At 35.6% G+C, this 26,163-nt stretch overlaps 3 long non-coding RNA genes across 4 annotated transcripts; 1 reads left to right on the top strand and 2 right to left on the bottom strand.

Moving 5' to 3' along the window:
• The first annotated feature begins 12,197 nt into the window (after window positions 1-12,197).
• LOC148781556 (uncharacterized) lies at window positions 12,198-15,852 on the top strand. The gene is made up of 3 exons (XR_016057688.1): window positions 12,198-13,509; window positions 13,620-14,793; window positions 14,863-15,852. It is a non-coding gene; the product is annotated as an uncharacterized LOC148781556 (long non-coding RNA).
• A 41-nt stretch (window positions 15,853-15,893) lies between these two features.
• On the bottom strand, window positions 15,894-16,806 carry LOC148781555 (uncharacterized). Its single transcript, XR_016057689.1, has 2 exons — window positions 16,256-16,806; window positions 15,894-16,084 (listed from the first exon to the last, which is right to left on the bottom strand). It is a non-coding gene; the product is annotated as an uncharacterized LOC148781555 (long non-coding RNA).
• A 3,265-nt stretch (window positions 16,807-20,071) lies between these two features.
• Window positions 20,072-21,619, bottom strand: LOC148781554 (uncharacterized). 2 transcript variants are annotated; one of them, XR_016057687.1, is made up of 2 exons: window positions 20,776-21,619; window positions 20,072-20,639 (listed from the first exon to the last, which is right to left on the bottom strand). It is a non-coding gene; the product is annotated as an uncharacterized LOC148781554 (long non-coding RNA). The 2 variants fall into 2 exon arrangements; XR_016057686.1 differs by having other exon boundaries at window positions 20,072-20,636.
• Between the last annotated feature and the right edge of the window lie 4,544 nt (window positions 21,620-26,163).

Below are 26,163 nucleotides of genomic sequence, written 5' to 3'. Positions count from 1 at the left end.
GTGTAACAATTATATTACACCTTACGTTTAAAGCTCATGTCAAGGCAGCAAAAACTTAAACCAAAAGCTTTTGAAAGTAGTGATGGTCCCTAAGGACCATCATGCTCATTTGGACTATCACTTATTGAAAGTTTCTTTTTTTTTTTTTTTTTCTAAATTTTAGGATTATTACACCTCATCAAGGGATAACCCATTAGAACCCTTATTGGTTTATACTCTATGCCCATGTAACATGGGTTTTTCCTAACCGACTGGCCTAGTCCATCAAGCATAGTCCGATATCAGCAAACATCAGTTGCTTAGTATGGTCCATGAGTGACCACACTCCCACTGAGTTTATGTTCCATTATATCATTTCATTTTACAATCACTCATAAGGCCTATAATGACCACACTCACCCAACAAAGCCCTCTCTGGTTAAAAAAGAATAGAAGAACTTATAAGAGATATCACTTATAAAATCTAAATAATAAAATCTTGTTTATGTTTGGCTCACCCAATTAGAGCCATCTCGCACTAATGTAGATGCGAGTAGCGGAACATACGAGACACAAAAATATGTCAAAGTCGATGTGTGTGTATGAGTGAGAAAACATACAATTTAAAGCAAATAACTTATTGTCACCGAGTTTTATGTGGTTCACTTTTCAGGTTACGTCCACATGAGAAAAAAACCAAATTCAATATTAACTCAACGGTTATAAACAAACCTTTTTGGGATCATTGATTTCTTCTAGAGAAGAAGAAAGAGAAAATTATTATTCTCAGAGAAAGAGAAGAAGAAGAGAGAGAGAGAGTTACTCTTCTTCTTAGAGAGAAGAAAATAATAAATGAGAGCTATTGATCATCTTCTTAAACCTTTTCTTTGCAGAGAGAGAAAAGAGAGAAGGGGAGAAAAAAGAGAGCAAGAGATAACTTTTTCTTTTAGAGAGAGAAAACATCAAATCTCTAGGGGTACGTTTGTTTTTCTGAAAGATATCTTTTGGAAGTTTGAATATTTTTTAATCTTTCGAAAAGTTGAATGTTTTGTTTTAGAATGTTTAAATAAGTTCTGGGTACTGTGTTTGATAACATGTTGCAATGTTAAGAAAGTTTTGGGTATTGTATTTGATAACATATACATATTAACTATATAAATATAAATATATAACATACATAACATAATATAATATATAGTATAGTATAAGATATTTATATATTATGTATATAATATTTATAATATTAGTTATTATATTATATATAAGATTGATTTAATATCATAAATATATTATTTATAATATAATAATATAAATATTATATAATAAATATATATTATATAAAATAATATAAGATATTTATATATTATGGATATTATATAATATATATATATATATATGTATAATAAAAATATACTATATAAAATAACCTATATTAATAAAATAAATATATAATATAGAATATAATATAATATTATAAAATATGTTATTATATTATATATTATTATATTATAAGAATATTATATTATATCATAGTGAATAGTGATCATCAAAAAAGTTCTCAAAGATTATGTTCCTACCCCTCCCTTAGAAACTTAATGTTTCACTTTTTAACAAAGATTTCTTACCTTTTTGTGGAAAGTGTGAAACAAACGCGAAACTTTTTCAAAATCTGGAAGAATAATTTCTGAAAGATTACTTTCAAAACAAACACACTATATATATAATATTTATATATTATATATAATATAATTAATATATAATATATATAATATGTAATATAAATATATAGTAATTTTATATATTACATATAATATATAATATATAATCAATATATAATATATAATATAAATTATATTAATAAATATAATATACTATAATATAATATTATAAAATAGATTATTATATTATATAATATTATGTTATATCACAGTGAATAGTGATCAACAAGAAAGTTCTTTAACGTTTTAACAAAGGAATGAGAATTTTTATTGAAAGATTAGTTTCTGAACTTTTCATATAAATTGTGAAGCAAACGTGAAACTTTTTCAAAATCTGAAAGAATATTTTTTGAAAGAATACTTTAAAAAAAACAAACACACCCTTCGATAGAGTCCATGGAAGAAGAAACTCCTTCTCTTATGAAATAAAAGGTTATGTCTTTCTTTCCTTTTTCTTTCCTTCTCTTTCTTTGTAAAGAAATGACTCAAGAAGATGATCATTCTTTAAGAAGAAAAGTAACTTTTCTCTTCTTCTTCTTTTTCTTAGAGAATGATAATTTTTTCTCTTTTCTTCTTCTCTCTAAAAGAGAAGGATTTTCTTCTTCTATGTAAATAAAGCTTTCTCTCTAAGAGAAATTTTCTTATTCTCTACAAAAGAAAGCCTCATATATTTCTGATACACCAAGAAGAATTTGTTGAAATAAATGGCCTAAGAGAGTTAGTCACCCAAAAATAGTTCAATAGAGATGCATGCAAAAAAAGACTCAAGAGATGTGGCTTTGATTAAAACCTCAAAAGCAAACAAAACCCCTCGTGAGGTTTTTTTATGTTGTGTTATTTGGCATAAGAGAGTTCGGCCCCAAAAATAGCTTAATAGAGATGCACGCTCGAAAATGGCCCAAGAAAAGTACTTTTGATTAAAACCCCAAGAGCAAACAAAACCCCTCAGGTGAATCTTTTTTATGCCGTGTTCTTCTCTCTCTAAATTGGCCTTTTTATGTTGTGTTATTTGGCATAAGAGAGTTAGGCCCCAAAAATAGCTCAATAGAAGAGCAAACAAAACCCCTCACGTCAGACTTTTTTATGTTATGTCCCTTCTCTCTAAGTTAGACAAGAGTGTAATATTTGACCATGTTATTTAACTTTATCTCATTTCATATGGGGACTAGGATATCTCTTATGAAGAAATCAACAATATTTTTTCCTTTTCTCATTTCACGTGGGGACCACATGAGGATATCTCTCATGTACATCTCACGTGAGTTTATCTCTACCCAACAACTTTAAAGACTTGGTAAGCAAGTCATATAATATTGTTAATATCATATTTCCCTATGTTTTAAGATATATCCATTGGTGTCCCTCCCTCATGAGATGGGACACCTTAGAGTGTCGAGCTAGTTTAGTATTACTAAATAAGGATGGGATGCTTCAAAGGTGGGCGTAGATGACGTCCAACAATTTAGAGTGTGGAGCTGGTTTACTATTACTAAATAAGGTTGGGGTGCTTCAAAGGTGGACGTAGAGCTTAATTTGGCTTATCTGGTCTCCTGTAAGAATCAAAAAGTTAGACCGAGGTGCCGATGGGAACCACCGATAGTAGGATGCATCAAACTAATGGTTTGTATATGGGAAATCCAGGTTGGGTTGGGCGGTATTTGGAGACACAATGGGAGTAATGTTAGTTTTGCTTTAGAGGCCCTTTGTGGGATGTTATTGCTGAGCACGTTGAACTTGCAGCTTTTCTGCAAGGGGTGTTGATTTAGAGGGAGAGACAGCTGAGAAATTGTTTGGTTATAGAAGGTGATTCATTGTATGTGATAAACTGGTGCACTAAACTTTCTAGACCACTATGGCAGTTAATATCATTATGACTATAGGTTATGGAGATTATGGCTATTCATTTGGTGAATTTAACCATATCTATAAGGAGGCCAATGAGGTTGCAGATGATTTCACAAAGAGGGGCGTTTTAATGGATTCGTTAATAGTTTCCTCTCATTTGTTGTAACTTTGTATTGTAACTACATTTTGACCCTATAAAATTAAGTACTACAGTCACCTATAGCCGTTTGATGTAAAATCTTACCGTTTGGATGTACCATAAAGTTAAAAATATTTATTTTGGACTTTGATCTTGGTCATGAAACAGACATTGCAGTCCAATTTCAATATACTTTTCTAATATAAAAAACCTGGTCGGTTTGGGGGCCATTGTTTCAGTGATGCATACATCTAATATTTTAAGATCAAAATGTGGAGGAAAAAGAGAAAAATGGTAATGCAAAAGACTTAAAATCAAGAATAAGTTAATAAGTTCATATTGTAGGAGATATGAATCAAAATAAAAATAAAAATTTAAATAGAAACACTTTGGAAAGAAATAGAGGGAAAAAATAGCTTGAAAAAAAAAACAAAATCGATATAAGAAATTTTTTGGCTTTGATTTCAAAAAGATTTGTTAAGCCTTTTTTAGACGGATCAATCTGATAGAAACATTTGGAATAATTTGAAGATAGAAACATTTGGAATAATTTGAAGAAACTGGTGAAACAGTGAGAGAGAACTCAAAGATTTTGTATTTCAAGTTAAAAACCCTTCCAAAATTTGAACTAACAATTTCTTTTATTTTGATTGTCAATCTAACTAACTGTTAGAGGAGTCCATTAGAGATCCAAATGAAAAACAAATTGAAATAAATTTCAAAGCATTTGGTTTATAATTTGGAGGAGAAAGCAAGAATGGAGGATTAGGGTTTTAGACTAAAAGAATGGCGATAATTTATTAGGGGAAAAAAAAAAATTGCCCAAAGCCAAAATCGAACAAATAATTCTTTAATTGGGGGTGAGAAAGAACAATTGGTGCTTTTATCAGTTGAAATGGGGCTTATTATGAGCCTACTTTTTATTGGAGAGTATGCCCTTTCAAGGCATTGACATTATTGTAACTCAAACATACTAGCACATTTTTTCTTGGTTCCAATGGAAGCATGGAAGGTTTACGGCAAAAGACGAGGCATATGCCTATCGAAGATGAAGAAAGTCATTCTTGCTCATCACGTGTCTAGATGGATACGCATGTGACTCACCGGGTTAGGTGATCTAGGACGTGGAATGGTGTCTTCGAGTCAACAAAACCCTTTAGCACTGGGCATAAGGTACAATGGAGGATGTTTGTAGGTTAGCTCTTGGCAATGTGATGCCTAGTGGTGGTTGGCCAGGAAGAAGATGTACTCTTGTGGGCGTGGCGGCCTATGAAGGCAATAATGAAATACTTGATATTAATGCTCAATGACATGTGCAAATGATAGCTGCTCTTGCCAAAAGCCGTCTGTCATATAGACCTGTGGACACTTATCGCAATTGGTGTATGGGCCTACCTTTCGCACAAATATATGTTACACCTTCAATGATGTCTGTTTCTTAATACATTATCATATGTACATGTTGTATGATAGTCAATGTTCCTTCAAGCCTCCCAATTATAAAAGGGTCACAAAGTCTTTTGGCCAACCACTTTGGACAGCTCTCCAACCTCATCATGGGCTAACCCTGCAAATCCTTTACGCTTGTGTCATATGCCCAGGGCTATAGGGTTTTAGAAATCAGCCCAACCTAACTCGTCAAGGGTAGTTCGAGTCTTGACACCAATATTGCCAGCTTTGGCCCCTCTGAACCATACTCCCATTGGAATTAATTATTTCACTGTCAACAAATTTCACTACATGCTTTCGTAAGGTCTTTAAATGGCCAAAAAATCCCAACAATCACTTCTAAAGGAATTTTGGGCAAAGTGCAATTACGTCTTTCCCTTTTTAATTCTCTTCTCTTCCTCTATACTCAAGTGTTTGGGTAAGTTGGTTGAGTGATTCAGAGCAATAACTACGGTTTCCCACGAAGGAGGAATACTGTTCAATACGGTTGATACTTGTATACGATTGGAAAAGGGCTTTCTTGTCGCAGCAAGGCCTTTAGTAAGATCAATCATCTTGTTAATATGTTCTACCACATATTCATTTTCCCGCATCCTCCATGAAAACTATTTTTGGAACAAAAGTTGAATATGAGTTTTCGATGTAGATTCACATTTTTCCATCAATGCTTCCAAAATTATTTTAGAGGTTTCATAATCTTCAAAGACCCTAATCAAATCATCATCCGTAATAGTAAGCAAGGTAGTTTTGTTAGTTTGTCGTCTCCCATCTATTTCTCAAATTGTCTTCTACTTTGGGTAGTTGGATAAGTTGCTTCATTAAGGATAAGAGAATATGCGTCCGCAAACCCAACATAGGATGTGAGAGAATAGGTATCTACAGACCCGAAAAAATAAGTACTTTGCCTGTGTAGGTCTGTACCAAGATGTTGATGTCAACGTTGTGACCTATTGTGAGAAAAATAAACAAGTTGAAATGTCAATGGTGATTCACGATGGCCCTAGCAGAGAGAGGGCAACAAGTTTATCGCATTGTCACAGTTAGATAGTGCTCCCACAGGGAAAAGAAAAAAAGTGAGACCAACTTATCTTTGATACTAGTGATGAAAAAAGATATTTTCTTTATTAGCTAAAGAGAGAATAAAAATATGGGGAGAATAAATAGTCGTGAAGCTTATGGATAACTGGAGAGATAGGCAAATAGCCCTTAGATTTTGTTGTCTTATTCAATGGGTTAGTGAGTCCATTTTTTATAAACTTTGGAGCTTATCTTCTTTGCACATAATGGTAGGTTTTGCATCCATTGGTCAAGATCTCTTTCTGCCATATCATCAGTTAACTTTTCCTTATCCATTTTTTTTTTTCTCACCCTAAAGAAAACATTTGGCTCAACATAATCGTTTTGGCTTAACATGAACGTCTGAGCATTATTGATATGTGGCTTAAAAAGGAAAAATAATGATATTTACCAAAAAAAAAGTGGTCAAAGAAAATAAAAAAACAGTTAAACCATTATAGACAAAAAAAATAATCTTATCAAATATATTTAAAAAGAAAAAAAAAACGAAGAAAGAGAAATACCATGAAATACACAGGAATCTTGACGCTTTTGGGGCCGTGTTCCATCAGAAAGAAAAATGACAGTCTCTTAGTGTACAGCCCCTTAAACATAAGGAAAGGGCCCTCATTTGATTTGGCGCATGACCAAAATTAGTAAAACGACAGACCAAAATTCCTGCCCTTTTCGAGTTTCGAAATTACAAACTAGCCCTTTATCACTTATGTAGACACACGGGTTGCTCAACGTGATTTTGAAGAAATCCTAGTGGCAGATACGTCAACTCGGTGGGCTGAACAAATTCATGTCTGGTCCAAATGGATCCAAATGTCGGACTCTTAGATTGGGTTAGGATCCAAAATCTTAGACCTAAATCATGTCCAAGTTGGGTTTCATGATAAAAAGAAAGAAAAAATTTACATAAGGTTAGAATTAAAGAACACCTAAAAAATTCATCGGAAAAAGTTGTTTTAATATTGAAAAACTCTCTAATTATTCATTTTGACATCGAGATATATGAATATGAAAAGAATAAAAGATTTTTAGCCTTAAAAATAGTGCATATTGCAATATATTATCTAGATCGTCTATTTATAAGATTTTCATATGTTTATAGATCTACTTGATTTTAACCATTTTTTAAGTTTAAAGTTTTATAATTAGATATGAAAGTAGATTTTGAGATAATCCTAAGAAATTTTTACACCAAAATTTCATGTATGATAAAATTTGGAAGTACACCTTAATTGGCTTGTTTAAAGTTGCAACTTTATAGAAATCACACCCTATAAAGAACAACATTTATTAACTATAGTGACTATATTAAGAAAATACTCGTATATAACACACACAAACACACATATATTGCATATATAATATTTTTTGAAATATATGATATTTTGATAAATTTTCTTATATATGTATGATATGTGTGTGTCTGTGTATTTGTATATTTGAAATATAGTTTTTGACTACTTTTTTTTTAAAAACCTTCATTAGGTTCTAGATCTGGACTGCAACCGTGTCGAGTCCAAATCCAAAATTTGGATCCGATGGGTCAGTTGAGATCCAAAACCTTGAATTGAGTTGGGTTTGAGTCGATCTGAACCTAACCCAACCCAACCCATTGCCACCACTGTCCTTTAACTTTTTTAAAAAATTAAATAAAATCAAGTAGACTATTTAACATAATTTCCAGAAGGCACCCATGAACAATAAAACGTTCTACTAAAAAATATTAATCAAGTACACCATTTCATTGCCAACAATATCGCCATTCCTATTACGCAGGCCACAGGTGCTCCAAACCCCACGCAACATTGTGAAACCAGTGCCTGAGCCCAGTCCCAGCCTGAGAATGGCACAAGGGCTTGCAGATGAGTCTGGACCGGCCCTGCTTGATCATTGCATTTTTCAAATAATGAGTACGGACACTATTCTCCCGTGGGAACATACTATATCTATACGCCTGGGTACTAAGGTCTACTTGGGAGATTGTTTACAATCTGAAATTTTGCAAACTACCAGCTTATTAATTTCAAATTCAAAAATTTGAATTTTGAGTTTAACACTTAGATCTCACCTCTCCAATAATTGAATGGCCTCTATTGAATCTTGAGACATTATTTTTTTAAAGTAATAGAGAGTGCAATTTGTTTTTTTGGGTTGTCTATATCAATGTTAAAAAAAAGGAATCAGTGGGGCGAATGGTTCATGCCCAATCCAAGTACGGATCAATTGGATCGATTCGAATTGTTCTCAAATTGTCTAGATCAATGATCTAAAAATATTTTAAAAATAAAAGAACTAAAAAAAAAGGTTTATGGCGTGGGGATTTAGCGGGAACCCCTTAACATGATAAGCTTCAAGAAAAAAAAAAAACAAATGGAAATGATGGTTTTTATTAGCAAGGCCTGGCCTGAAATGCGCGGCTTACGGCCAAACCCATCTCATTTTGGAAACGGTTGTCCCAACTAATTCCACATATGAATCAGTGAACAAGATAAGAAGTCGCCGGGTTTTAAATTCCACCAAAAATTGGGGTCCCAAAATTACTCCTATATTAAGTTTTAGCCGATGGAGTAAATAAGCATTATACTCCCATGAGAGTACGAAATCTTTCCTTCATAATACACCATCACCTAACCGCCTTTTGGGTCCTTTGAAGTTTGAAAAATTCCTCCCCAACTATCATAAGGAAAAATTTCACTCTCATCATGGCACAAAAACTCCCAAATACACTATTTTTCAAATCGTTGTATTCATGGTTAAAAGAAAGATAAAATATATAATGAGATTATTTATTTTTGGTACAAGGTGGTTATAATTAATCTTGACCATTAGACTTAAAATTGGGTGGATGTATTTATTTCATTGACTAAACTCAGTGTTCAAAAGAAATTTTCTCGAACTTTACAACATACACAAGCTATTTAATTTCATAAATCCTTGTATCAAAGATAAATTGTCTTATTTTATAAAAACTCAAAATAAAAATCTCTCTCACTATCTCATGTAAACAAACCCCACGAGCACACACATTTCCACTTCATATGTAACAGGAGCAACCAGTAAAGCAATGGAACCATGGACGGTTACCTTCAAATCATCAATGGAGGAGAGATTACGTTCAAATTATCAACTAGAGAATCAGCCTATCTTCAAATATTTAATGTGTCCTTTAATCCCATGATTCACTCCATGTTTTCCACAGGCATTCTTAAGCTTGGCACTCAACTTTGCTTCTCCATAAACATGGAAGAAGACGGGTTTGAGCAGCATGTTCAAGAAAGCCTCGAAAGCATGAGCACATCAAATCTTCTATTTTCCTAATACGTTGAATTTAGAGAGAGAAAATTTTAGGAAAGAGAGGAGAGAGATGGGAAGAGAGAAAGTGAGATGATATGAGAAGCATAGCATTGAGGGGCTTTTTATAGAGGATTTAGGGGAGAGTTAACCACCCACTTACTCACATATGACTCGGGCCACTGACTGAATGGTGCTTCCCCTTTGAAGTTAAATCACTATGTTCAGTAGGCTACATCGCCAAAATTTGGGGTCCTAAAAATAGTCCTAGTTTTAGTTTTAGATGCGAAAGCAAATGGACAACATATGCTCTTGTAGGAGCGACAAATATTTTTGCTACATTTTTAATTTTTGTGAGGATATAAAAAGAGGAAATGTATATAACGAGACTATTTACTTTTGGTATAAAGTAGTCAAAATTAATCTTGATTATTGGACATCAAATTAGGTGGCTGCATTTATTCCATTGACTATCAAAGTTCAAAAGGAATTTTCTCGAACGTCGTGATATATCCAAGCTATTAAATTTTACATCGGATGGTTATAAATAATTGTGACTTTCATGTGACTTTCTTGTACGAAAGGTAAATGATATCATTATATACAATCTCATTAAAAAATAGAAATGTATACAATGAGACCATTTACTTTTGATAGAAGGTCATAATCATCACTGACCATTAGATTTGAAATTGGATGGTTGAAGATGTGTCATTGTTTAGGCAAAAAGTCCAAAACAAAACTTCTCGAATATTGTGACACACTTTTATGTATTGGATTTCAAATCCAATGGCTAAAAGTGATTGTGATCTCCTTGTGCAAAAAATGAATGATCTCATTGTATACAAACCCTAAAAAAAAGTTAAAATATTTCAATAAGCTTTTAGAAGAGACTTATTTGTTAAGATTTAACGAATGTCTGATATATCACAACATGACCACAAATAGAGCTGGCAATGAGTCGGGCCAAGGACAGGCGGGCCCTAATCCAGGCCCTACCTAGGCCTGTAAAGTGGCTGTCCCCAGGCCTTGTCCCAACTCGGCCCTTACCTTGTCCAGGACAACCATTTCCTAGCCAAGCCAAGCCTAATGGCCCATTTCTCGATGTTAAGATGATCAATTAGAGAATTTTTCAATATTAAAATAAATTTTTTCGATGGATTTTTGAGGTGCATATATAGTTCTACATTTTTAAGGTTGCAATCTTATGCAAAATTGTGAAGCCCACTTGTTTGAGAATCTTTGATAATAAGCCTCTAAATGTTTTTAGCTTCACAATATAATATATATATATATATATATATATATATATATATATATATATATATATATATATTTATTTATTTATTTATTTTGAATCGCATTCAAAGTTAACCATATGTTATATACAGTACACATGTTAGGTCAGTCCAATATTGCCCTTAAAAATTGTGTTTTTGTGTACATTTGTTTGGGTAGACTGATGGAGAAATTGCTAGTACTCTCGCAAAAACTTATTTAATAGAGGACGGATTCTTTGATATTAAGACGAAGATTGATACATTGGTGGGCAAAATTCGTATTCTAGACTTAACAAAATAGAAGCAATTGGTTTTAAGTGAGGAACAACAACGGATAGAAGTGAGAGCTATTTGGCTTTAGGGGTCGCAACGGGTCGGGTATGGATGGACCCGGATCTAGACCCAAATAGTATTCAGGTTCAAAAGTTGGACCCATACTCGTATCCGTCGGGTCCCAGGCTTATCCCGTCAGTTCCCGTATTTGGTCGGGTCCATTACCACCCTCAATGTGATTTTTTTTTTTTTACATCAGATACCTATATTTTTGGCAACATAGTTACAATTACCTCCCATTAGATTTCAAGCTGTCTGATTTGTCGTTTAGTAGCTAAATATAATAACGAGTTCTTACTGTATGTGATATTTAATATACCCAGACGAATAGGACGTGAAGTATTTTTTCTTCAACAGTTTACAGGTACGGGTCGGGTCCAACCGGAACCGTGCCCGGTCTCGAATAGTGGCCGGGTCCAAATGTTGGACCCATATCCAAACCCGTGTCAGGCATACCCAGCAGGTCCCGGGTCAAGTCCGGGGCCATTGCCACCCCTATTTGGTTCTTTATAATTATCTTGAAATGGAGGAGATCCATTAGAGGCAGAGACCAAGAATAAAATGATTACAAAAATGGAGAATTAAAATGCCAAGATTTTCCATTCTATAGCGAATACAAGAAAAAGGGTAAGCAACACAGTGGGGTTGCATGTTCCAAGAATTAAGGATGGGACATGGATGGCCTAGAGATGGACACAATTCCATTATGAATTTAAGATTTTTCAATGATGAGGAGAAAAACTCGTTGAGGCAGATACTCGGTGAATGTAAACTTAATATCCTGATAAGAATGAAACTCGGACATTGTTATGTACATGGGCAAGGCTGCAACTGAACATGGAAAGGTTGCATACAGGTGTCAAGCCAAAGAGGAGAAAGGAGAGTCTTTCATGGGAAGTGGTTATTCGGTTCCAGCTGAAGCAGTCACGTTGATAAAGTAAGGAGTACTTTGCGGTCTTCTTTGTTATTAGGAGTTATTGTTGTTATTTAGCATTTCTGTTGCACTTATTTAGGAGTTGTTGCTGTTGTTTAGGATTTCTGTTATGTTAGCACTTATTTAAAGTTGTGCTTTGAATGAATAAACTATGAGATTAATTAGAGCATTGTGGTGTTTTACCAGGGACTAGTGGGTTCCCTCGAATCAACCCAACTCTGTTTCTTTCCTTATTTTCTACAGTCATCACCGTAGGGAAGGAAAAAGGTACCTTGTCTGTACCAAAGTGGTATCAAAACTTAAGGATGGATCAGCGGATGGAGCAATTGGAAAAAGCTATGCCGCCATTTTCATCTAGTCAAAATGAGATGATGAACAAAATGACTGAAATGTTCGACAAATTGAATAGTCGGATGGACCAAATAGATGACCAATCCAATCGAAAAAGTGGTGAAAACTCACTAAACAAAGTTAATATAGGATGGGGTATGGCGGTGGCAACTATCACCACAGCGGGTCTTCATCATCTTATGCTCCTAAACTAGTGAAATTGGATCTTCCTCGCTTCAATAGCAGAGAAGATTCCACTAGCTGGCTCTGCAGGGCAGAGCAATTTTTTCAATTTCAGGAGACCCCGATAGTTGATCAAGTATCTTTGGCATCATTTCACCTTGAAGGTGATGCTAAGCTATGGTTCCAACTGCTGAAATAGGAATCATCCTCCATAACTTGGGACGAGTTCAAAGAAGCACTTCATTCTCGTTACGGCCCCAGCCAATTATGTGATTTCTTTGGTGAACGCACCAAACTACAACAAACTGGCTCAGTGCAGGATTACCAGAACTAGTTTGAACAACTTCTATCCAAAGTTGGGCTTCTCTCACAAGCTCGATAGGTCAGTTGTTTCATCAGTGGGCTGCACAAATCCATCATAACCGATGTACAGACTAAACAACCCACATCTCTATCAGCTGCAATTGGGTTGGCTAGATTGTATGAGGCAAGGAACTTGTCCCAACGCCGAGGCATGGATCTCAGCCTGATCAACTGCCCAATCGTCCACTTGCTAGACCAGTAAAGTGACTGTCCACGACAGAGTTGCAGGATCGTAGAAACAAAGGGCTTTGTTACAATTGTAATGAAAAATTCAGCCCGAGACATCGTTGCAAAAAGTTGTTTCTTATTGAAGCTTGCTTCGACGAAGCTGATGGAGACGTTGTAATGGAAGAGGAATCAACCGAAGACCTTATGGCAGAAAGACCAGAGATCTCTCTTCATGCCATCTCCGGAACCCGTGCACCTGAAACAATAAAGGTTAACTAAGACAAGCCATAATTACTATCCTAGTTGATTCTGGCAGTACTCACAATTTTGTGAGTGAGAAAATGGCTGAAAAGGTGGGATTACAACCAGTGTTTGTTGGTTAATTTGAAGTAATGGTGGCGTCTGGAGAAAGACTTGCTAGCCCAGGTAAGTGTACCAACGTCCAACTTAATCTACAAGCTATCATTAGTGATTTTTACTTATTACCATTACAATGCTATGATGTGGTATTGGTGACTCAGTGGCTTCATACACAGGGGCCCATTGTATGGTACTTTGCCAAGTTACAGATGAAATTTCACATTGAAGGAAAAGAGGTGGCATTGCAAGGCTTGTCTGTACCAGATAACGAAGTGGTAAGCTATTCTCAGATGGAACGTTTGACTTGACAGGAAAAAGGAGGAGTTTTGTTACAACTATTTTCCTTGAGGGCCCCATGACTTTAGACCTCTAGCTCTCTCGTCTCTACAGATCTGCAACAGCTTCTTGATAAAGACAACGGAGTATGCACTGAGCCTAAGAGCCTACCACCTCCACGCATCCAAGATCATAAAATTCCTCTACTTCCGGGACAAGGCCCAGTCTGTGTAAAACCATCGGTATCCACATCATCAAAGGAGAAAATTGAAAAATTAGTAATAGAGATGCTATCTTTGGGAGTAATTCGTCCGAGCAATAGTCCCTATTCATCACCCGTCATCTTAGTAAAGAAACATGACGGCTCGTGACGAATGTACGTCGACTATAGGGCTTTAAATAAAATTACAATTAAGGATAAATTTCCTATTCTATTGATTGATGAACTTCTGGATGAATTGAATGGCGCACAATATTTTTCAAAGTTGGATCTTCTCTCAGATTATCATCAAATTCGAGTGTTTCCAAGGGATGTAGAGAAGACAACATTCCGAACACATCGTGGCCATTATGAATTCATGGTAATGCCCTTTGGTCTCACCAACGCACCTTCTACTTTTCAAGCTCTCATGAACGAGGTATTTAAACAATATTTGAGAAAATCTATCCTTGTCTTTTTTTACGACATTTTAGTTTACAGCAAGACTTGGGTGGAACATATGAAACACTTAAGAGTGTGTTCTCTCGATTTAAAAAACCCACTGATTGTTTGTAAAGCTTGAAAATGTCAATTTGGCCAAAGGGAAGTTAAATACCTTGGCCACATCATAACCAATGCAGGTGTGGCGGTGGACCCTGACAAAATAACTGCTATGTTGGGATGGCCAAAACCCATGACGCCTAAAGCCTTGTGTGGATTCCTAGGGTCGATCGGCTATTAAAGAAAATTTATCTAAGATTAAGACAAAATAAGCCCTCCCCCCCCCCCCCCCACTAAGATGCTTCAGAAGAATTCCTTCTTATGGACTCCACAGGCTGAAGAAGCATTCCAACGATTCAAGAAAGCAATGACAGGTGCACCGGTCTTATCTCTTCCAGATTTTTCAAAAAAATTCATTATCGAATGCGATGCTTTTGGTTCAGGGATTGGCGCCGTTTTGATGCAAGAAAGACCCATTCCATTCTTTAGGCATGCCTTGCAAGGAAAGCATCTCATGTTTTCTACATATGAGAAAGAAATCTTGGCCCTTGTATTAGCAGTCCAGAGTGGTGACCATATCTCTTGGGAGGGTAGTTTATCAAATGCAACGAGCACCAAAACCTGAAGCACTTGTGGGCCCAAAAAATCACGACGGCAGCACAACAACGATGCCTTTACAAATTGATGGGCTTTGATTTTGTCATAGAATAGAAAAGTGGAAAAAAAAATACGGTAGCAAATGCACTCAAGAAGGGAAGAAGGAGTAAGCCAAGGATAAATTATAGCCAGTTCTCACCCTTTACCTAATTGGGTAGACGCCCTCAAGGAAGAAATGGGGAAAAATCCGACTCTTCAATGGCTAGTACAGCTTGTCAAGGAAAGGGAAGCTGTCGGGCCCTGGAAAATCCAAGACGAAGTTTTGTTTTTAAAAAATAGAATTTATTTGGCCGACAACTCTCCTTTGGTTGATGATATAATCAGACAGATTCATGGAAGCACACATGAAGGATTTCAAAAAACTCTCCTTCATATCCGATCCAATTTTTATTGGACGGGCATGCGTCAAAAGATCAAGGACCACATTAAACAGTGTGTCATTTGTCAGTGTCACAAGGTGGAGCAACTCGCCCCTACTGGACTCCTACAGCCACGGCCCATACCAAACCATATTTGGAAAGATATTGCTATGGATTTCATCGATGGGCTGCCAAATTCAAAAGGGTCATCTACCATATTAGTGGTAGTAGATCGACTGTCTAAATATGCACACTTTATAGCTAATAACCCATCCCTATACAGTTGTAAGTATTGCTCAAGTTTTCTTTGATCAGATTTTTCGTTTGCATGAAATACCTAAATCAATTGTGTATGATCAAGATCCGGCTTTTACGAGCAATAATTGTTCCGATTGAACAGAACATATTTTAATTTCAGTTCAGCGTATCATCCCCAAACAGATGGACAAAGTGAAGTAGTGAAACGTACAGTGGAAATGTACCTCCGTTGTTTTATTAGCTCTCAACTAAAACACTGGGCCAAGTGGCTAACATGGGCGGAGTTTTGCTACAATACCAGCTGGCATTCAACCATAAAACGAACACCCTTTGAAGTGGTATATGGGTATGCCCCACCCACTCTTCTAACATATGTACCAGGAACAGCCCGCTACAGTGGAACAAGAATTATGTGATCAGGACAAGGTTATCAAGGATTTGAAAGAGCAAATCAAAGAGGCACAAGCTAGGATGAAACACGTCTATGACAGCAAGCACCGGGAGAGAGAATTTTTAATTGGAGATATGGTGTATCTGAAGTTGCAACCGCATCGACAATTACCTGTAGCCAGGAGATAGAATTTGAAACTATCTCCAAAATATTACGGTCCCTTCAAGATCTTACAGCGAATTGGAGCGGTGGCTTACAAATTGGACTTGCCACCCAACTCTGGAATTCATTCAGTTTTCCATGTTTCTCTCCTTAAAAAGCAAATTGGGATGAATACTATTGTTCAAACTCAAATTCCCTCGATCAGAGAAGGTGATGAGGCGCTGATTACTAAACCTCTGGCAATACTCGATTGTAGAACAAGAAAGAAGCAACAAGAACTACTGATCCATTGGCAAGGGCTCTCACCGTCAGAAGCCACATGGGACGATTTGAGTTTTATGAAACAACAATTTCCAGAACTTGCCCTTGAGGACAAGGGCGAATTTTAGAGGGGAGGAGTTGTTATGTACATGGTCAAGGCTGCAATTGAACGTGGCAAGGTTGCATACAGGTGTCAGGCCAATGAGGAGAAGGAGGAGTCTTTCATGGGAAGTAGTTATTCGGTTGGGCTGAAGCAATCACATTGACAAAGTTAGGAATATTTTGCGGTCTTTCTTGTTATTAGGAGTTGTTGCTGTTATTTAGGATTTATGTTGCACTTGTTTAGGAGTTGTTGCTGTTGTTTAGGATTTCTATTATGTTAGCACTTATTTAAAGTTGTATTTTGAATGAATAAAGTATGAGATTAATTATAGCATTGTGGTTTTTTACCGGAGGCTAGTGGGTTCCCTCAAATAAACCCAACTCTGTTTCTTTCTTTATTTTCTGCAGTCATCACCATAGGGAAGGAAAAAAGTACTGTGTCTGTACCAGATATCATATTGTAGCATCTTGCCAACCAAACCAAGAGGTCATTCGTTATTCTTCATTTCAAACATTGCTTGTGACCAAAATGGCTATTGCTTGAGAACAACAATAGTTTTTAATAGTGTGCCGAGACTCGCCACGGCCTGCGAAATCGACCCCTGGTAAAGACGAGTTACATGGATTCGGCCGATTCCTGCACAAGGCTAAAAAGACTCAATAAATTAAAAAATGTTAGAAGAAAAGCTAAACAATAAAAGAAATACATTAAAAGGTAGATAAAACCAAAAGTAACCTTGAGGAGTCCAGATTAGCTTAAAAAAGTATTGGAAAAATAGATTTAGAAAAAAGAAGATTTATAGTCCGGGCATTTGAAAACAGGAAAAAATTTATATAGAGTCGAGGCTCTTAACAATTAAATTTGAGCCCACCTCAAAAATTTTACTAGAAGAAGTTGTTTTGATGCCCAAATATCATCAAATTGATCATCTCGACGTCAAGATACATAGACATGAAAAAAAAAGGATTTCGAGTTTTGAAAATAGTGTATTTTGTAACGCATTTTTTTGACCGTCAATTTTCAAGATTTTTCAAGTTTTCATAGATCTATCAATCTACATTATTTTTGAAGCTTTAAACTTTATAAATCAAGATAAAAATATATTTTAAGGCTATCACAAAGATTTTCATTATTGAAACCACATTTCTCGATACCATTTGAAGGTGGGCTCTAAATGATACCCTTGAAAAAATCCCAAAAAAAGGTAAATATAAAAAAGATTGTCTACAAAGAGACCATTTATCTTTTGTACATGGAAGTCACAATCAGTTCTACTCATTAGATGTCAAGCTGGATGGCTTGGAGTGAGTCACAAAGTCCGAGAATCATTATTTTTGGAAACTATGTCTATTCAATGAAATTCTTACAACTACCCATTTTGAAATTTAAGGGATAAGAATCATTATGACATATATGTACAAAAGATAAATAGTTTTATTGTAGACAACCCAATATAAAAATAGGAAATTATGACAAAAAACACACACCAATCTTTACTAAAAATGTATAACAAAAATAGTATAGATTAATCCCACATTTTTCACAATTTTTTGGATTTTTTATTTTTTTTAATATTCCCGAATTGTACAGACAACTCGGATAAACTCAGTCTCCCCCAAGTTACTTGGCCGAGTCCTAGCACACTGGTTTCCAATTTTCACATGTTTGGTAATAAAAATTAATCTTCGTTACTTTTCTCTATTGTCTACGACTTCTCAGAAATGCCATTTCCTACTGAAATTATGATGTCCCTTTTCTCCCGCTCTCATCCACACGTATGGGCATATATACTAAGAAAAGATCTTTATTGCATCCCCAAAGCTTAAAACATCCATTATAAAGATGGATGCTAAGTGGTGGTCCATCTAAAAAAGAAACAAATTAATGGTCTATAAAATTTTATTCAAAAAATTAATATTTATTTATAATCTCCATACTGGATATCATTTATACATAAGAGATCAGGTCCAAAATCGATCTCTAAAAGGGATTTTGAAGAGGATATGCTCATATATGAGGGGAAAGGTTTCTATACTTCCCTAACAACATAGAAGATCTATGCTTCCCCTATCATCTAGCCGTCCAATTTTGATCAAGAGAGCCACTCACCGTTTGACCTTCGATCCAATATTTCAAAGTATTTTTTTAGTTTTATTTATACAAATTGTATGAATATGAAATTTGGTACGTGCCATCTTCTCATTGGGGCGCACCTATAAAAAATATTAAAAATAATTTTTTGATAAAATATAATTACCAAAATACCCCTTGAAATTTCAAGGGTATTTTGGTCATTTTATTTTATTGAAAATATTTTGTTAATAAGTTTTGCTAATGCGAGTTTAACAGAGGATTGAATGTCCAAAATTTGGTATCAAAATAGCTCATAATGGAGGGTTGGATAAGGGGACGTGACATTGTGATTGGGACAATCTTAGCCCTCCATTCAGAATGGAGGGTTGGATAAGGGGAAAATATAAATTTTATGCTGTAGGGGAAGCATAAAAAGCATGCCCATATATAAGTCCTAAGACTCAAAAAATATGTCCTATCACAAACCCATTGAAACTATAGTATATATTTTCTATAAATTTATGATTTCTAGTACAAAGAGAAAAATTTATTTGGGATCAATACTTGTTATTGTTGTTGCAGTTGTTCTCAATAAAAAACATACCATTACCTTTGGATTACGTGCCAATTAGTGGTGGTTAGTTTATTGGATCCCTTGAGGTGTCCTAGGCCCCATTCCAAGCAAATACAACTTCGAATTTAGCTAAAAGAGAATGCAAATCTTAGACTGAGGTGGGACATAAACCGAATTAATGTTATCAAGTTCAGATCGATTCTGAATCGATACCGAATGAATGTTATCAAGATCAGATCAGTTTCGAATTGATGAGGGGTCTGCTCTAGTCAAAACCGGTCTAACAACTAATCAAACCGCTTTGAGTAGATTTTAAAAATATAAAAAATTAAAAAAAATATCTTCTTAACCCCTATATTTAACTTCTCTATCTCTTTGGACCCAAAGATGAAAAATATTACTTGAATGCAAATGATATATATTTTTCCTGTCTTGCAACCCCTTGAATCCCTTTTGAAATGAATTTTTGACCCAATAAAAATTAAAATGACGTCCTCTCTGAGCAGTGGGGTGCCCGTTGGTGTTTTTAGAGAGAGAGAGAGAGTAGGTGACGAACGCGAGACAGTGAGAGAGAGGCATGAGATGGAGAAATGGTGGAGAGAGGTAGGCGGAGGAAGAGAGAGCAGTGTCAGAGTTTGAGAGAGGGTGAGTACTGTTGCGTGCGGTGGCTGAGGAGAGAGTAGATGGGAGGTCGTGGGAAGAAGGCACCAGTGGTGGGCTTGTTGTGTGCGGCGGTTGCGACGGTTGAGGGAAGCGGCAGCTGATTGAGAGGCGTGAGGGAAGAAAGGATAAAGAGAAGAGAGAAGAGAGAAGAGAAAAATCCGGTGACAAATCCGGCCTTCTTCTATCCGAAAAATTTCCAAATTGAAACAAAAATAGAGCACTGGCTCAGCAAAGAAAAACCAACGGGCACCCCACTGCACTTTCTTTCTCTCCGCCATCCCTCTCAACCAGCCGCGGCCCAGCCCCCATTTCCACCTATTCGTTCCACCTCTGCAGCCACCATCCGCGTTTTACCCCTCTTCTCAACCAAGCCATGATCACCACCAGCAACAAATCCATCCCCTGTTGCGGCCCCCCTGCTGCTGCTCCTTTTTCCCATCCTCGTCTATCTCTCTTCCTTCATCCGGTGCCCAAAATATGCAACCAGGCGTCACCCCCCTTTCTTCCATCTTACTTGCAACCAAGTCCTCATTGCAACCAAGCCCTCATTTCTCCACCAGCAGTCGGCCCACAACTCTGTTGCCCCTCTCTCAACCTCTGCCACCACTTTCTCTCTTTCGCAAACCAAAATGCTGAGTTACACTTAACCAAGTCTATCCACCAAACCTTGAAATTTGAGAACCAAAAGAAAGCTTTGGCTGATTCAACAATGGCGCCTGCTGTTTCAGCCACAAAATTCTTTTATTAAGCTCTGAAGGATTAAGACCAAACAAGCAAAATACTAATATTTTCTATCATGCAAAAAACCCAACTTTCCAAAATATAGAAATCTGGTTTTTGCGGTCATGGTGCTACCTCTTTGATACATAGTCAAACAAGTCAAACACTGATAAGAGAGACCCAAGAAGCAAAATTGTGACCATTTTGACCCACAAAAAACCCATCTTGCAAGGCCATGGAGAGCGCTTGACCAGTTTGACACAGAAGTCTTGAACAGTTTTAGCCCTGAAAAATCCTAACTTTCTTTGACCCAAAAAAGACCCAACTTGTCAAAGCCATGAAGAAAGGTTTGGCTTCTTCGATTATGGCGTCCCCTGTTCTCCGCCAGCAAAATGGTAATCTTAGGGATCTCTACTTGATTGGGAGAGAGAGAGAGACGGTGCTTTTTGAGAGAGAGAGAAAGGGCGCTACGAGAGACCACGATTTGAGAGAGAGAGGATGTCATTTTAACTTTTATTGGGGTAAAAAATTTATCTAAAAAAGGACTAATGGAGGTACTTTGCTTTGAAGTAATATTTTTCATCTTTGAATCTAAAAAGATAGAGAAGTTAAAAATAAAAAGTAAGGAGATATTTTTCTAAAAAAAATATAAATAATTTAAATATATAATATATTATGGTGCTCCATTTTGCTAAAGATGAAAGGGGTCGAGAAATAGGAATCAACAAACAGAATCCTTGACCACCAACACAATTGCATACATTTAGTGAAGCGATCCTCTGCCTATGGCAGAAATATAACTTAAGAAATTATGTTCTAGCATCCACCACCTGACCACCTATGCGTTGAGTCATTTTTGTCTTCCTTTTTTACTTAAACTTACCATAACACTCAAAAAAGAAAAAAGAAGGTTTGAAGGGGGTTATTAACGGTCTCCAAAGTCCAAGTAAGGATTTTTAAAAATTTAGGACACACTCATGTTCACCGGATTTCATATCTTACGGTTTGGAATGGTCTTGAAATTGGATTAACCGCTTTCATATGACATCCTCGAATAATAAACTTTCTTTTAGAAAAAATAATACAATTATCCTGTCTCTTCGTAGATGGGACATGTAACCCAACAATACCATTCTTCGCTATTAGGACAAGCCACATATGAGCCTGGCCCTATTTCCTGAACTAGGGCCTGAACCCACTACACAAAGAAGGGCACAAGTCTGGCCTGTTGGCCATGTGTTTGACTTAGGCCTTTCTTTTGAAGCACGGCCTGAGCTCATCCCTAGTCTGAGAAGGGGACAAGCGCTCTGGCACGAGCCCAGGCCCTTAACCTTGTATTTCTCCCAGCCCATCCCATTATTGTTCCTTTCAAATGGTGCAAAACCCATCAAGCTTCCCCTTTTGGTCCTACGATTGCCAAATTCTCGCCAATTCTTGCATGGCAACTGCATTTTTCTTCAGTTTTTTTACACTTGGCTCGGGGCCTCTGATTTGGCCTTGGCCCAAGCCAAGTAAATTGGCAGATTCGGAGTGGATTTGGTTTAGTAATGTTATGGATCCAAAAAGTCATAAAAAATTAAATGGAACTTAAAAAAAACTTTAAAAGTGAAAAAAAGTAAAACCCATCTAAAAATCCAAATAAGGTGAGGAAATGTAAAAAAAAAGAGTTAGAAAATTTTGTTTTACAATTTGAGGCATTTTTTTTAAAAAAAAGAAAACATAAAATACAAAAAAGGGCATTTGAGAATAAAAACTCAAAAATCAATGTAAAACACATCCAAATTGTATTTATAACTTTTATACATTGATCATACAAATTTTTAAAATTTATATAATTTTTATTTTTTAAAACAACTTAATGGGGTACTTGATCTGGCCTGAGGCCGATTCAAGCCGTTAAACAGTGCTTTTCATCATCGCACAAATACAAGTGCACACACATTACCATTTCATACATCAAGGAGTCACAATTAAAGCAATGGCACCGACATTGGTTAACTCAAGAATTATTCCCCTCCTTGGAATATGCATTGTGACCGACCTTGTAATTCATTTCCATGTTTTCCCCAGGCATTCTTAAACTTGTCACTCAACTTTGCTTCTCCAAGAACATGGCAGAAGACGGGTTTGAGCAGCATGTTCAAGAAAGCCTGTGGAGAGCATGGAAAAGATCAAATCTTCCATGTTCCCTAACTTGGAGATTAGAGATAGAGAAACTTTAATAATCTAGAGAGAGAAAGAAAAAGATATGGATGAAAAGGAGAGAGAAAAAGAGAATATGTGAATGATGATATGGGAAGTATAGAATTGAGGGGCTTTTTATAGAGGATTTAGGAGAGAGTTAACCACCCACTTTCGCGCTTATGACTCGGGCCACTAACCGAATGCTTCTTCCCCTTTGTGCGCGGCCCTAAACCAACAAACACGGTCTCCACATTGATGAAATATAAACATAAAAGGAACATAAATTGGAGGGAATATATATGCAAAGGGTGCGGCTTCTATAAGGTCGCAACTTTAAACGATCCAATTAAGGCACACCTCCAACATTTATCATAACATGTAATTTTGGTGAAAAACATTAGTAGATTATCCCAAAATCTATTTTCATATAATTATAAAAGTTTAAACTCAAAAAATAGTTAAAATCAAGTACATTTATAAAGATATGAAAATCTTGAAAATGGACGGTCTAGATAATGTATTGCAAGATGCACTAATTATGAGACTTAAAATCATTTTTTTTTTTTTTTCATATTTTTATATCTCGATGTTGAGATGATCAATTAGTGGTTTTTTCAACATTAAAACAACCTTTTGAGACGGATTTTTGAGGTGCATCTGTAATTCCACATTTTAAGGTTGCAACCGTATGTAAACTTTTTCCATACGCAAAAGATACACGTAAATTAGAAACCATTTGATACGTGATAAATTTCTTAGTTTATTGTAGAAATAATATTTTTTAATATTTGTAGGGGCTTCATTTGTTGAGGATAACAACAATTCCTTTATTAGGGTACATTTGGTATTCGTGACAGTTTTTTTGTGAAGGTATTTTCCTATGAAAGGACTATTCTATATGATTAGGTGTGTGAGTTTTTTCACACCAATTAATCCGAACACAGCTTTTCACATAGTCAATTGATGTGAAAAACTTCCACATCTATAATGTAAATTCAGAAATGGTTCCCACTAATACGTCGCAACAATCAAGAATAGAACTAGAAAAAAATGAATGGATATGACTTCATTTTTTTTAAAAATTTTTTTTTTTAATGTTTTTCGACTTGTATTAAATTGAAAATTTGAGTACATAAAAGTATGCAGTGAGACTATTTACTTTTGGTACAAGGTGGCCATAATTAATCTTGACCATTTGACGTGAAATTAGATGGTTGCATTTTATTCCATTGACAATGCTCAAAATTCAAAAGAACTTTTATTGAATTTTGTGATACATCCAAGCTATCAGATTTCACACGATGGTTACAAGTAATTGTGCCCCTTTATATCAAAGGTAAATGGTTTCATTGTATACAATCCATTTCAGTATTTATACCTCTCAATTAGATGTGCCTAAAAATTATAAAATAAATTATAAAAGAAATCAATCTAAATACCCTTGAATGTTTTTAAAATTTTGATTTTATTTTATTTCTCAAAAATTAGTTTTTATTTTATTCGTTGATATGCCTAAATGAGAAGTGAAAAAACCTAAGTTTCAATTTAACACAGTTTGTAGAAGAAATAAAGTTAAAAAACAAAATAAAATCAAGGCCAATCAATCTTATTTCCTTCTAATTTGGACGGACAATTTGAGCTACACATCATGTGAATGCTCTACTTAGGACGGCTTAGTATAATTTCTTTTGAGAACCAGGTAACCATTTCATTTCATTATAACATCTTTAGGACGGCTCAATATAATTATCTTCCTACATACATGCTACACCACCACATGCCGTGAGACAAAAAAAGCAAACCACATAAAGCACACAAGTGAAGGGCTATTAAATGGGATTGTATACAATGAGATCATTTACCTTTGATATAAGGTCGTCATAATTACTTACAACCATCGGATGTGAAATTTGAGAGCTTGGATGTGTCACAAAATTCGAAAAAATTTATTTTGAAGTTTGAACTTGGTCAATGGAATAATTGCAGCCACCCAATTTTACATCCAATGGTCAAGATTAATGTGATCACCTTGTACCAAAGGTAAATGGTCTCATTCTATACTTTCTTTTATTAAATTTGGATTGTATACTATAAGACCATTTACTTTTTGTATAAAGAAGTCACAATCATTCTTAGCCACTAGATGTGAAATCTACTGAATTGAAGTGTGTTACAATATTTGAGAAACTTTATTTTAGACATTGTGCCTAATCAATGACACATCTTCAACCACCCGATTTTATATCTAATGGTCGATAATAGCTGTGATCTACTTTTACCAAAGATAAATGGTCTTACCGTATACATTTCCCATTAAATTTGTTGTGTTGCACACATGAGCGTGTTCAATTTCTTACATAATCATAATAGTGTTAAAAGGAAATATCACAGGTTTTGACCAAACTCGTAAAAACTATGTTACGAATTGGAAAATCGTATATTACATTCAATTGAGTATTACAACATGATATATGCAACTTGCTCACAACCAACTCCAAGATTGTAGGGATCCTAATTTTGGATTGTACAACAAACTATCCAAATCTATAGGCAATACAACTTGTGATATCAATCATAATCTACAACTATATAGAAAATATAACATGTGATATCAATTCCAATTCACAATTACAATATCACAATCCCAATCGTGATAGCACAATCCCAATCACCCAATACTCCCCCTCAAGTTGACGCGTGAAGATCTGTAACACCCAACTTGCTGCGAAGAAATTGAAATTGAAATTGCTCGTGACTTAATTCTTTAGTGAGAATGTCTGTGACTTAATGCTTAGTAGAGAGGTGAGAGGTTTTGAGAATGCTCGAACATATTTTTTCTCAGATAAGATGACAATTGAGTTCTATATGCTTAGTTCATTCGTGAAACACGAGGTTGGCAGCGATATGGAGAGCAACATAGTTGTCGCAGTATATGCACATTGGATAAGGATGAGGTAAATCGAGGTTCTGAAGTAAGGATTTGAGCCACACAAGTTCACATGTAGCTACAACCATAATACGATACTTAGTTTCAGGCGAAGATCATGATACTGTTGGTTGCTTCTTAGTGTTCCATGATAGTGGACAAGCACCAAGGGAAGTAAAATAATCGGTAATCGATCTCCGAGTCATGGGCCCAATCAGAATCACAGTGAGATATTATTGGAGCGAGGAATTGGATGGTAAAAGGAGTCCAAATGAAGGTATGCCTTTGAGATATTGAAGTACATGAAGAGTACCCATGTAATGGGGTTGCCGAGGACTACGCATAAATTGGTTATGGATAAGGACCGGATATAATATATCAGGCCTTGTGATAGTGAGATAAATTAACCATCC

The sequence above is a fragment of the Amborella trichopoda genome, chromosome 6 (assembly GCF_054954075.1).
Source record: "Amborella trichopoda isolate Santa Cruz 75 chromosome 6, AtrichopodaSantaCruz75HAP2 v2.0, whole genome shotgun sequence".
NCBI lineage: Eukaryota > Viridiplantae > Streptophyta > Magnoliopsida > Amborellales > Amborellaceae > Amborella > Amborella trichopoda.
This window is presented reverse-complemented; position numbering and strand designations above follow the sequence as displayed.